The 14,382-nt window shown below is 34.6% G+C and overlaps 1 protein-coding gene across 1 annotated transcript in view; it reads right to left on the reverse strand.

The window, feature by feature from the left end:
- Window positions 1-14,382, reverse strand: part of SPAG16 (sperm associated antigen 16) — a 759,782-nt gene that overhangs the window by 286,012 nt on the left and 459,388 nt on the right. The gene's annotated exons all lie outside the window — the stretch shown is intronic.

A 14,382-nucleotide genomic window follows, 5' to 3' on the forward strand; every position in this document is an offset into this window, starting at 1 on the left:
AATAGGATCTATGTTTGTCATTGGCAGAGGGGTGAGTTTTAAATATGGAAAGGGAGAACATAGAATGAATTCCATTATTGGATTGGAATTAGAGATATCAGTGTGAATCCATAGTTGACAGATAAATATAGAAGTGTGTGTGTGTGTGTGTGTGTGTGTGTGTGTGTGAATATATTCATCTTTACATCTATTTCTAGCTCTGTTTACTGAGAAGAACTAGAAGTTAAGAAGTTATGACTCCTCTGCAGTGGCGAGAACACGAGAATCGGTTCTTGAACTCTAATAACATTCTCCACAGAAAGGGCATGTTGGAGAAATGGCTGATTCTAGTGTTAGGGCAAAGAAAAATACAAGATGAGCAGAAAACACATCATGTTAGACGGGAGGGAAGTACTCAGAGAATTATGGGAACATGTCAGAAAGGACATGATGGCCACCTTGAAGGAGCTTTCATTAACCAAGAATAGAACAGTTGGAGCAGTAAAATAATAACATAAAGGATTATAACTTATTGAATAAAACAGAACTACATTAATCTATCTTGATATAAGTAAAAAATGAAGGAGAAGATAAACTCTTCCATTCAGTAGAAAACCAACTAATGAATGAAGAAGAAATGATGGGATTAGAAAAGCATGATGGACAACAACAGTACTAATGATAGGTGAAGGAGAGAATTATCAATAGATGCTAAAATGAGAAGACACAGGCTATTTAATGATCTCCAAGTAACAAGATATGTATTAATTACAAAATGAGATACTCAGCTCTACAATGGACATACTTAGCAGAGTCTACCATAAACAAGTGATCAAAGTTAAAATCAACAGTAATGAGATATACCAACATGTGCCTCCTGATAAAATTCCCTGAAAAGATCATCACTTCTGAGGTATTCTGTTAAAGTTTCATAAGCTGAATCTAATTAAGAGCAGATATCAAACAAATCCAAATTGAGGGACATTCTATAAATAACTAGCCTCTACTCTTCCCAATGTCAATATAATGAAACACAAAGACTGAAGAACTAGTTCAGATTACAGAGAGCTAAAGAGACAAATGAATGCAGAACATGATCCTGGATTTTCTTTTGTTATAAGGCATTATTGGGGCAATTGGACAAATTTAAATAAGGTCTGTAGATTAGATAATTGTATCAACACTGATTTACTGATCTGCATAATTTTCCTGTGGTTGTTTAAGAGCATGACTTGTTTGTTGATATTACACAACAAACTATTTACGGTTTAGGGGATATCATGCCTACAATTTACTCTCAAATGTTTTGGGAAAACATATATGCATGTGTATATTCAGAAAGAGAGAAAAGAATAAAGCAAATACAATACAATGTAACAGTTAGAGAATCTGTAACTTTTCCGTAAGACTGAACCTATGTCTAAATAAATGAAGACTAAACACATGAATGAATGCATAAATAAAACGCTTTTTCATCACCTTTTTTGTCACCTCCACTGCTACCATCTTGTTCCAAGCCCATCAAAGTTTTCTGCCTAGATTGTTGTCTCTCTGCCTCCTTTCAGTCTACTCCCAACAGAATAACCAGAGAAATGCTTTGAAACTATAAATCAGATAATGTCACGCCTCTGTATCTAACTCTATGGAGAACCCATGCCCTTTTCACACTGTACTGAAATAACTTGTTTACATGTCTTTTTCAACCACTAAACTACAAATTCCTCAAGGAAAGAACTGTATTTTCTGTTTGTCTCATTTCCTCTCGCCCACACCCATCAGAGTACTGACACTCCATAGATGTTTATTTTGTGAAATTAATCTATTTAGCACCAATCATGGAGAAAAATACATGATTATAAATTTGCTGCAATTTTCACCTATTTTACAAGTTTATTAGTTGTTACATAATTTACCTTAATTTGGTTCATGCTGTGTTGATCAAAAATATTTCACTTTTCCTATCATTGCAGGAAAATGACATAAGGCTTCTGACTTCAGAGTCCCACTTTGTGTCTTTCTCTGCTGTCTGATTTATCTGAAAATCTTTTTGTGGCACAGGAATGTGCTCTCTGTTAATAGTTTCTCAGATCTCTAAGCAATGTAGTGTTTTTCCGATTTTTTCATATAACAGAAAAAAAGTGCCTTCATCATGGATATTTCTGTTCCTGAGGCTATGCCAGGAGAGGTAAAGGACTATTGGATATTTACTCTTCCACAGTTCTTATATCTCAACTTTCTCAAACCAGAAAAACCCTGTTATACCTTCAAAGGACATTGACATCAAAAATAAATACAGAATTTGGGGTTTTATTTTTGTCTTTCCTACATTCATCTTCTTACAATCTCAGGATCTGATATTTACCGATGGCTTACAACATGCGATTTCCCCCAGAATTCAGTCTAACTCTGAATCCAACTGTGCTTTCTTGATGACCATGGCACTTTAAATTCTCCCGAGCTTCACTCTAGATGGTAGAAACACAGAGTCCTTTGGCAAAGTCTTCCTTTTCCCTCTAAACTGGCCCAGGCTCCAAGCAGCTGTATCTGTGCTTCTCTGTTACTGATACAAGTGATCATTATATCTGCTCAGTATGCTCATACACTGTCAGCTCCCTATTATTCATTCTGCATTTCATGGCCATGTTTACTTGTGACTATTGACAAAAATGATTAATTGCGGAAGTAGCCCCAGATTCACCATTTGTAAAATATATGATTACACAGACGGTGCATTTGGTAGGGGACCATAAAGAACTCTATAGCTCTTTAAGATCCTTTGTTTCTGTAATGCCAGACAAAGTGGGAGCCATGAAGGCAAAGAAGGGTAGAATCAAGCCAAAAGGGCCCCTTATCACCTTTGCTTAATTCCTGTGGAACATTCCTGGACCCTTTGCTTTGACAACCAGACATGAGCAACTTGATTCAAGGATCCCCACCTGGCTTGGTGTGGGACAACCCCCTTACACACACCCTGAAACAAATGCTTTAAAGGTCATTTACTTGGGAGGTGAACACAGGAAGCATGGGCAAGGGAATGGGAAAAGTGAAAAAAAGAAGGGAGAGAGCCACCAAAGGGGTGCTTTGGACACACTATGAGCAGCTGGGAATAGAACCTGCTGAGGACTCTATGAGGACTCATATAAACATGTCTCCCAATGTCCAACTGAGGGACACGGATGCTAAACTATTTATCCACTGATTTCCGTCTGTTGCCAGGGAAGTTAACTTCCTCCCCTTGAGCATAGTAAATAGTAGCATCTAAGAAAAGGCCTCAGGGAAGGAAACCTCAGAGAGATGCACCTGTGAGCGCTGAGGTGGGACCTGTCCAGCACAGCTGCAGGTCGATACAAGGTTACGGGTGAGGCATCAACAGCATCTGCTAATCTCCTAGCTTTATTTTGGTGGCTGAGTAAGATTATCGGCATCATTTCTGAACACAGAGCTGTTCAGTGGACACTTAGAGAACGGAATTCACTTGAAAGGCATAATTCATTGATAGAAATCTGTACATTTTTAGTATTGATTTCAGGTGGACCTCAAATTCATAACTAAGGCACTGAAATACCAGCACATTTTTATATAATACATGTAAGAGAATACAAAAACTGCAAATGGCTATTTGCAAGTTCCATATGTAATACCAAAATAACAAATAAAAATAAATGTGTTAAAATTATGTTTTCCTTTTATTTTTCCATTCTGAGTGACTGAGTAATGTTTCCTTTTGAAGGTTAGATTAGTAAGGAAAGGCTTAGAGTTAAGTTTGAGTGAGTCTTGTTTGTGGGGCGCTTCCACATTTTCTAAACCACTGTATATCTTCTCTTCTCCATATTCTTTTCTTGTGGGTGCGTGTGTGTGTGTGTGTGTGTGTGTGTATTTGGTTTTTCTTTTCTTTAGTCACAAACTCCTCTCTGTTAGCATTCTGGTCCAAGCCACTATCATCATGTGCATAGAAGGATTATAATAGCCACACATGATTTTTCTTCTTCCATCATTTCTCCTCACTCTGAACTTTAGACTGATAAAAGATAAAGCCATTCCTTCGCTCAAAACGCTCCCGTATACGGTGATGGAAGGAGAACTGACTCTGGGTGGTGAACACACAATGTAATTTATAGATGATGTGATATAGAATTGCACACCTGAAATCTATGTAATTTTAATAACAATTGTCACCCCAATAAATTTAAATAAAAAAAAAAAAAGAAACGCTCCCGTATCTTCCAATTACACCCGAGTAAAGGCTAAAGTCATCAAAATGACACCATTTTCCTACAATCAGACATGGCAATCCCAGGGCATAACTATAGAAAATATGGTGAAGACATGATCGGTTTGGTGTAATGTGACTACTGTAGTACAGTGATTTAGGCACCAGAGTGTACTCGCTTCCCCTCATCTCACCCATCATCCAACCACTGACAGATGCTGCAAATCACAGAAACCAACTGGGAAGGAAATATGGAAACTGAAGGGTACTATAGAACAAATAAACACATATATATACATATATACATATATATATACATTATAATTAGTGAACTGAAAAAAGACAATCATGAATTCTATCATTAAAAGAATCACAATAAATTTCAAGAAGCAGTAATTTCCTAAGACAAAGAGAGAAAACATAAAATAATTGAAATTTAACCAAAACATTCAACTAGTATGAATTTAAAACAAAGGTACTAGTTAACCAAACTAAATTTTTAAAAAATTGTCCAAAATTCTATGTCAAACAACTTAAACATCAATTAAAGATTACATAGAAATTAAGGTTAATGGTAGCCTGCATCTCAAATGAATGCTTAATAAATATATAAAACACTTCAACAATCTTAATAATTATATAATTATATATTAAAACACTGGCAAGATGATTTTAATTTATCTAATTGCCCAAATCAAAGTGACAAGCGTGTGGGAAAGTGGGCACACTCCTGGACTACTCGAGGAAGTACATGAGTAGATCTGGTCAACATATTATAGAACTTTTGTCAGTATGATTTAAATGCTTTCTTTAAAATGTAGATGAAACCACTTATAAATGTATCTCAATAAAATGAGCTGACAGGTGTGAAAAAAGACACCTGCAAGGATGTTTTGTGCAGTGTGGTTTAGACTATCGAATACATAAGAAACAATCCAAATATCCATTAGTAAGAGACTATTGAAGCAAACAGTGGTGCACCTATATAATCAGTTATAATGCACCTATGGTACCCTGATAATGAGAATGAGAATGTATATGTAATAATATATTTGCTAACTACCATCTCTCCCAAAATAGAGAAAAAATTTAGAAGGTTTGGGAAAAAAAATCCAAGAACCAATGAAAACTAAGTAACAATAAACATTGGAATTCCTGATAAGAAAGTCTGGTCAGGACACTGCCTTTGGTAAATTTGGACTCAACAATTCTGTAACCACAAGTAATTTTCTGCCTGATTCTCTGTCTTTTCATTACTACCCCTACATGCCTAGTTCTAGGTGGGCGTGTCCCTATGCTAATGTCCTGGAAACCATAAAAACAAACAAAAACAAGCAAACAAAACACTCCAAACTTTTTCAGCCTCAGCTCCCAAATTTCATACATATAGTGTTGGTTTTGCCCTCAAATATAAATATTTCTTAGATGCTGGGTAGTCAAAACAACAAAGTATCCATTTTCATTTATCTTTTACAGCAACTTATAATTTCATTTTTGGGTGACTAAATTTGAGATCTTTTGCCTTTAAATATAGAACACAAAACTGCCATAAACTGATGTTGTCTGATTTTGCATCAGTTTACTATGTAAGAATCCAGGGAATGTTATACGATGAAGAAAGGAGTGTACAGAAGGCAGCTTGTCTTCTTTCTCAGTATTTTCTTGACTGAATGAAATGCTTGAGTATAATTAATGGTTAAAAAAAATGATTATATGGAGCATTCATGATTATCCACTAGAAATGCACTTTAATTAATTGTTAATGATTTTCTGGTGCTGTGAATCTACATAACAAGAGATGTCGTTTCACCTTACACTGATAACAACCACTGTAGGATGCCAAAAACACTTGCCAAAAATGCTGCACTTAATTTCTAGTTTCATCAATGGTACCTAAAAATTATAATTAACATGTAGTGCTACAATGAATTTAAAGTTAACACTCTCTTGAAGTACAGCCAAGTTATCACTAATGAAGCATTAATGGGTTGAATGTATAAAAGAATAAATAAATAACAAGTGACAAGATTATTCCTAAGTAATTTCTATATGTTGAACTGAAATTAGGGGACTACAAGCAAGATAGGTCAAATAAACACTCACATGGACAGTGGAATTACAAATTAATGTAATGAACTACAGTCACTGAGTTCTTGAAAGTGACAACGACAGACAAAACACCGGGTGAAGCCATCTGCAATGGAATTGTTCAATTTCATTAAGCATCATTTAACCCATCAACCAAAGGGACAGAACTACAAATCATGAAAAGACTTGCTACTGGCATTCTCAGCTACCAATAAAGGGAAAAATTACTTGTTTTTTGACTTCCAAATATATACTCCCAATGCTAACACTGTGATTTAATTATTATTTCCATTTAAAAAGAGAATGCTGAACTTGACCGGTATTAAATATCGTGCTTTCCTACACACAACCAGAAAGAGAAACCCTCCATTCAAACTCCATTCTATCTGATTTCAAAGACTATGCATTCACTACATTATACTCAAGGCAGAAAGGGATGGAGACAGTGCACTACAGTTTCCTTTTGGTCAAACACCTTCTATGATAAAGTACCCTCAATAGTCTTACACGATAATCCTGAATCATGCTATACAAATAGGTCCAAAAATTTATTTTTGCCAAGAGAACAGACATAAGTTTTATCACATTTAAAAAGGTGTTATCTTGTGCTCGCTTCGGCAGCACATATACTAAAAAGGTGTTATCCATGGATATTAAATGAAATACTTATTTTTACAATACTTCAATCTTTACTCTTCCCTAAGAACATACGTTATGAGGAGGCAAAGTGATGAAGTTGAATTAGACTTGGGGGGGGTGGGTTATTTTATTTGGAACAGTTTCAACCCCAGTGTTATACACAGATGCTTACAAATGCCTTTTGATAATCAGATTTTATTTAATGTCATGTTAAAAAATAGAGATGGCATGTAGCAGTAAAGAAATACGGATTTTGAAGCTGGAATGAACAGGGTTGCAATCTCAGGCCGCCACTTATATAGCTGCAGGCCTTTGGAAAAAGTTATTTAACGTCTCTGATCTTCAGTGTCTTCATCTATAACATGGTGAAAATATTCTCTAACTTGAAATGTTGTTTGTGATAATTAAATATAATCATGTACCCAAAGTGCCTGACAGAATAAATACTAGCTATTTTCATTACAGCTATTATTAAAGACTGTAAGAGGAACTGAGTTGTCTGTACCTGCTGTATCTAAATTGTATAACTTCCTAGATGATTATTTCTTTCCTAATAATATAAATATTCTCAAATTGATACAAATAACACATTTCAATAATGAAATAAATATTAGGCAAGCATATGGGGAAAAGTTTATTAGAAGATTTAGCCCATGTTATTTTTATTCTAAAGATAAGTTTTTTATACCTAGTATTTTCTTTAGGATTTTCCCCCATCCTAAAATTCAACTCAATCCATACAATTCAACGTAAAAGGCAGTGCAAACAGGTGTTTTAACTATGACAAGAGTAAAGTGTTATCAAGAATATTTAAGTTATTCTAAACAATTGGTTAGGGATTTTACTTAATCTTATGCCTCTTTATACTACAACTTTACATCTTTATTGGATTAAATTTAAATGAACTGCATGAAAGACAAAGGGATTATTTCTAACTCTTAAATAATTGAAATAATCTCATAAAACTAATCGATCTGTATATTTCCATTAGAAATACACAGTGATCAATCATTGTTTCCATTGTAATACGACAGTTTTTCAAAACCTGACACACGCAAATACAAAAATGCAGTCTTCCCATGGCTGGCAACTGTAATGCTATTTACATTAATTACAAAGGGCAAGGGGAAAAACATGATGGTACTTGTGATATATGTGCATAAATTTTAAGTGGTGTATATAAGATATATAAAGAAATGCAACATTTTATGAGTTAAATAACAATGTTTTGAAACCTTATACTAAATTGATTTCTTTAATAATGATAATTTTATTGTGTATTAAAATACTTATTTTTTAATTTTTAGAAAACAGTGGATTTTTCAGATGAAACGATTTTCTTCATAAAAAGCAAAACCTCTGATTTATGAGCCTCTCTCCCTCTCTCCCTTCCTTACTTCAACATCTATTGAGCAGCCATTATGCCAACCATTGTGAAATTAGAGAAAAAAGCTCAGAGTCTCATGACAAACATTAGTAGTCAAACAACTCTAATATGATATGATAGCTGCTATAAGAATATCTAAAATATATTAAGTTCTTATATGTATCAATATTCTTGGCATGTTATGTGATTAACCATTTAGCCCCATTGCACTCCTATGTAATATGTACCACTACCGTGTGCATTTTACAAATGAGGGAATTGAAACAGAAAGATTTCAGACAATTGATGCTAAGACCACACTGCTCATACGCATCAGAATTTGGGTTTGAATTGAGGCAGAATGTGTAGCATTGCTGTGCTATAATGTTTGACATAAATACATGATAACATAGGATGTAAGCCCAGGATTCTATAGAAACGATTAAGTACATTTATTTTTTCAAACATATCTTCTTGTACCACATTATTGAAGCTACTAGTTATTACACGAAAAGTTAGCAAATTGGTAAGGCTTGCCTTTTTGTGAAAATAAATATTTCTCGCTTGTCAAGTTCAATACTTGAAGTACTTTATTTTTTTAAAAAATAGCAACATTCTACGTGGTACAAAGTTTTCTTGGTTGCCTCTTAGGGCAGCTAATCCAGAGGTACAAACATGGAGAGCTTTTCAGGAAAGATGAAATAAAAATAGAAGCAAACTCACCAGTAGAAGGCAGAAAAGGTATGTTAGGTAGAAAAGAGAAAAAAGGGAATGGCTTTTCAAAAGAAAGATCATTGTACAGGTTGGTTAATTCCACATAGTTAGGGTTTAAATGTGTTTAATAACTGATGGTAGCTGACATTTATTTAGTGAGGGAACTGTGCGATTTTGCATAGGATTTGTGCAATCTAAAGGTCGCTGAATCAAGGTCTCCAAAGCAAGCTGCATCACAGTATCTGGAAAAGATCACAGTGACGCTTTCTCTAAGTATTGCAGTGTATTACTGCAATTTGGAGCACTTTGGATATTTTTAAGCTGGTTAATTTTATGCAAACCAGTCCTTTGATGATTATAACCTTAACAATCATTTCTAATGAATCAGGGAGTAACCAAAAAAATGTTTCATGCCCCCACTGAATTTGACTGCTCGAGTTTAGCAAAGCATTTTTTTTTAAAGTTGACCTTAGAGATGAGTTATGTTATCCCCCCACCAAACACAAGTAATCCTAATTTGTTGATGTTTTATGTGATGGCAAATATTTGTCGATCATGTGGTAGAAGCAGATAGTTTTGAAAATAATAATACAGTTAATCATCCCATCAAAGGAAAGGTGACATTTTAACAGTGAGCATAAAAGGGACCATTTTTAAAGGAAATTTGCTCGACGGAACATTTGATAACAGTTGTTTTGAAGAGCTTCATCTGCCAAATCTCTATCAGGGTAATCACTTTTGAAAGTTCTTGAATTGGACTCTTTATAAAAGTGTAGGAACAGAATTTTCTACATTGTTTCAAAATATGTGAAAACTTCTGATTGCTTTACAAGACCAACTGATTGACCTCAGGATGAACAAAATGCCTAGCAAAATTTTAACAAAAATGCCTTTGCATAACTGGTGGATGAATTCGACAATCCTGTAGATAACTGATAGCAACAGACCAAGATACACTGTTTCCCTTTAGAGTTTTGTATCTCTGCAAGGGACCATTTGCAGCTTTGATAGTCAATAAATACAAGCATAGATCTGACATGAATCATTGAATTACAGTGTTAAAAAATATTTTTGAAAATATAAGCATACTGAATCATCTTTTTTTTTTTTTCACGGAAATGTCATTTTAACACTATCCTCATTTTTCAGTGAGAACCAGAAAAAAATTGGAGGCCATAAAATAACAATACAGAATTGAGGTTTCCTGAGTCAGCCACTGACTAGTTGGCCAATCTTGGGCAAATTACTTCACTCTTCTAAGCCTTTGTTTTTTTCAATTGCTAATATAGATAATAATGATAATTCCAGAAAGCATCACATAGATGGTATAAGCAAAGTGATGGCACATAGTAGGTATTAAATAAGTATTGGTCATAACATCACCTCTTGGAAGAGTAAGCTTTGGCACAAAAAGCCAAAGCTATAGTTATACCAAGTATATAGCAATTACTACATTATTTTAAGATACTGTATCTTTATGTCTCCCTAGTAGACTATTTGTTCATTGAGTGAAGGGGCTCTCACAGTCAATAATCCAGAAGCCAGAATGTTGCCTGGCACAAAGATCTTCAATAAATATTACTAAACTGAAGAATAAAACCTAAAGAGAGAACATACAAGCTTTGCCTTTGTTTCCACACTCTGGCTCATGAATAATGCCAGGCTCCTCTGAGAGGCCACCAGATTCTACATCGGGCAACCAACAGACCTATGCAGGGTGGAAGCTGAACTACGGGCCGAACAATGAGGCAGGCACCAGACAGGACCCACGAGTGTAACTTTCTTGGTGAATTCTTAGTTTCTCCACTTTAGAGGAACTCACAGTGCTCAGTAACTGGATCCTTTGGCTAAAGCTAAGTCGGAACAACACCATATGCTGGACTAGAGCCTGCAGTTAGTCTAGGGAGCAGGCCATAGACACCAAAGGCTCCCAGGCCATGAACTTTCTGTGTCTGATTCATCACGAGACAAAATGTCAGCAACTCTGACCGTTGCCAACCCAGCTCTGAACAACTCACAGATGCATTACTCATCCTATTCTATGTTTTACTGTACTGTGAGCACATTCTTTTAGAAAAACATATCAAAGCCTTAATATTTTCATTGGACTTGTGAATAACTCATAATCTCATTGTATTTATTTTAAATGGGTTTCCAAACCACTGACGTATGTTGGGACTTTTCATGTCACTTTTTGAGAGGGCATTATAAGTTTTCATTAAATGTACTATATTATACATTTTCTGGCACTATTACAATCTTATTTTTCAATTTCAATAAAATAATTTTCCGGTTTCATAACCTTGAGGAAAAATACTCTGCATGTTGGTTCTGTACAACAGAACAATTTCATGAGTTTCCAGAATGCAAGCTATTTAATAGCTTCAATTTGGTAATTAGAGAGATTTATATCCCTCTCCTCATCTCCCACAATATTCAGAGCTGATCTGTCCAGTTGACTTAGAGACAGACTTAGAGGTCTGCACATTCATCATCTTTGACAGTAAGCTGTTACAGTAGGTTAATGATTTAAGACTAGTGTATGTTTGGGAATGGGAGAAAAAAGTTTCAAACTAATTTATAGAAATATAATCCACTGGTCATTTTCAGGTTTCATCAAAAATTATTTTAGAGGATGTCTCAATACTAACTGATCACATTAAAGTGACAATATGTACTGTTCTTGCTTGACTAAGAAGAGAAGAAAGTCATTCCTGTTCTTTTAGGTTCAGACTTCCAGTATACCCTGACAGTTTTATTATTTACTTATTAAGGGATTAACATAATCTTAAAGTTATTAAGAAGATCAGCATACGATGGATGTAGTTGATAATACAAGTCAAATAATGTCATCCATAGCAATGTGTTGCACAGTTTTTACCATCACATGGAACTATAGTTACCCTGGTTACTCTTCTCAATATTTTCTAATATTCAACTACAAAACTTAATTTATTTTTCATTCCTTCATGAACCGTTGGGATATAAAACAGCTAATAATTCTATATTATATAAATAACATATAGCATGTACCTTTTAAAAACTATGCATATTATATAAATTTTTAAAAATCTGGTTATTTCAAGCTTTTCGTTTTGTTTTGTGTTTTAGATAAATGAGGCGGATTGAAAACAAAATTACCAGAGGTTTCTAATACAACATTAGTGAAATTATTCTCTTGAATTATACAGTTGTTGTCACACATTATTTGTAGAATTTAGTATCAATATTTTAGTTAACACCTTGCATTTTCTAATTATTAATAACTTAAGTAAATTTCCCTTTTGTTTTACATGCTCTTTCTATACTGCATAGATATCAATTTAAATATGTATTTCTTACCATCTAGTTTGAAAATATTTTCAGAAAACAAACACATTCGATTAACTTTACTTCTAATTATAGATGCATTTCTCAATATTTGTGACTAGCACTTAATATATACAAAATATTTTAGAGCCCTTTTCCTAGTATTAATGAATATAAAGATAGTATGTGTACTAACAGTATTATAATAATAATATTAATAATATAAAATTTAATGTGCCATGAAACCTATTCAGATGTTTATATTTACATTTATATTTATATATATTGTAATTATAATAATACTTTTGGGATTCACAGCCTTTCTTTGCATATACATCAATCCATATGCTATGCTATATGCTAAAGGCTCTGTGTGGTGCTGAATCCCTTTCTCCTGCTCTTAGAGATACGGTGGGGAATAAAAACAGCACACTAGAGAGATTGCAACATCAGGAAGGAAGGTCACCGTCAATAAACAACTCCATGCATTTAAAGCAGGCATCTGAGAGGCAACTTTTCTTAATAACAGTTTTACTTCCAAGCATTAGTGCTCCAGTTTTTCACATGAGAGAAAGTAAATGAGCGACACGCTTTCTGAGAACATTCAGTCATAACACGTTGAGAGACAGGAAAGAAAAAAACTAAAATCAAGAGAAAATGAACACAAAATTTAGGTCACTGCTAAATTAATATTTTCTCTATGGGTTTTCCTTTACCAATTACTTTTACATGCACTTCACATCTAAGTATTTGGACTAAATGCATTGAAAACCTTGCTTTTCCATTGATGCTCCATTAGCAAAAGTGAACTCCACTGTATCAGGGTCTAAGCTATTTTAATACAAGGAAGAGGTTGTGGGACTATTGTACCCCAAAATTAATCATTCTGGTTTTATTCTTAAGTCACATCTAACACACTTTTCCCACAATGCCCCCTTGGCTTCTGCTTCCTCAGAAGTCTAAAGATCTGCAACATGTGAAGTTGGTGTCTATAAGATATTTGTAGCTCTACCATTAGCTTTTTCTGTAATATGTGAACCTAAAGACTTGTTCTTTATTCATACCAAATGAAATTGCCTCAGAGGACTAAATAGCATGTCCGGCCCCCCAACAGATCTTGGGTTCCTGTTTGTATCATCTGTACGATATCATATTCTTTTATTGGTATCAATCATGTATTTTATATGGGAAGATAAACAGGAGAAATTACACGCTGCATTTCTTTACTGACCCAGGAACCAAGTATTATGGATATTTCTTCCTTTTTGTACAGTCTCCTGGAGTCCTAGTTTTCTTTATTATCCTCATCAAATGTTGCTAAGAACGAATATGGAGACTCTGTTTTGCATATCTTGGCATTCCTCAAATTACTAAAATCTGTATTCAATATGCCTCTCTATTATTTCTTCTCTTTCCTGCATCTTCAACCCTTTCCTTTCCCCCTGCTCTTACCCCTAACCAAACAAACATTATGTCTCCTATCTGAAAAAGAGAAGAGCTTTTATTTGACCCTAGAGCTACAACCTTTTCTCCTCTTCATCTTCACAGCCAAAGTGTTTGAAAATGTAAATCCCACATTGTATTTCCATTTCTTCACATGTAAAGCACTCTAGCAGGCACAGTAACCCGGAACTGTCTAGTTTCAGCACTGAAAATCCCATGACCCAGGAAAACCCTTAATCCTAGACAAACTAGGAGTGGGTCACCCTAAATCCCTCCTCCTCCCATAATCTCCACCTCCAATCACTTCAAATTCTGATAAACCTCTTCTCTTTAATTCATTCAATCCTGTTTATTTTCACAATCTCCTAGTTCAAATTCTCATCTGCCCCTCACCTGTGGTACTAGCCTCCTCAATGAAACGGATTCCCTTATCCTAATATCAAACTTTCTAGAAGGCAAATCTGATTATGTTACTCTCCAAGGCAGTATACAACTTCAATCAGATACTTCAGGATTCTGTCATCGTCCATCTGTTTACTCTTTCCTGTCATTTCTTCCTTCTCCTGTAAGCTCTATTCATACATGTCATTGCTCCCAGTATATGCCATTGTAGCGTCACATCCCATGGCTTTGT

Source organism: Rhinolophus ferrumequinum, chromosome 8 (assembly GCF_004115265.2).
Source record: "Rhinolophus ferrumequinum isolate MPI-CBG mRhiFer1 chromosome 8, mRhiFer1_v1.p, whole genome shotgun sequence".
NCBI lineage: Eukaryota > Metazoa > Chordata > Mammalia > Chiroptera > Rhinolophidae > Rhinolophus > Rhinolophus ferrumequinum.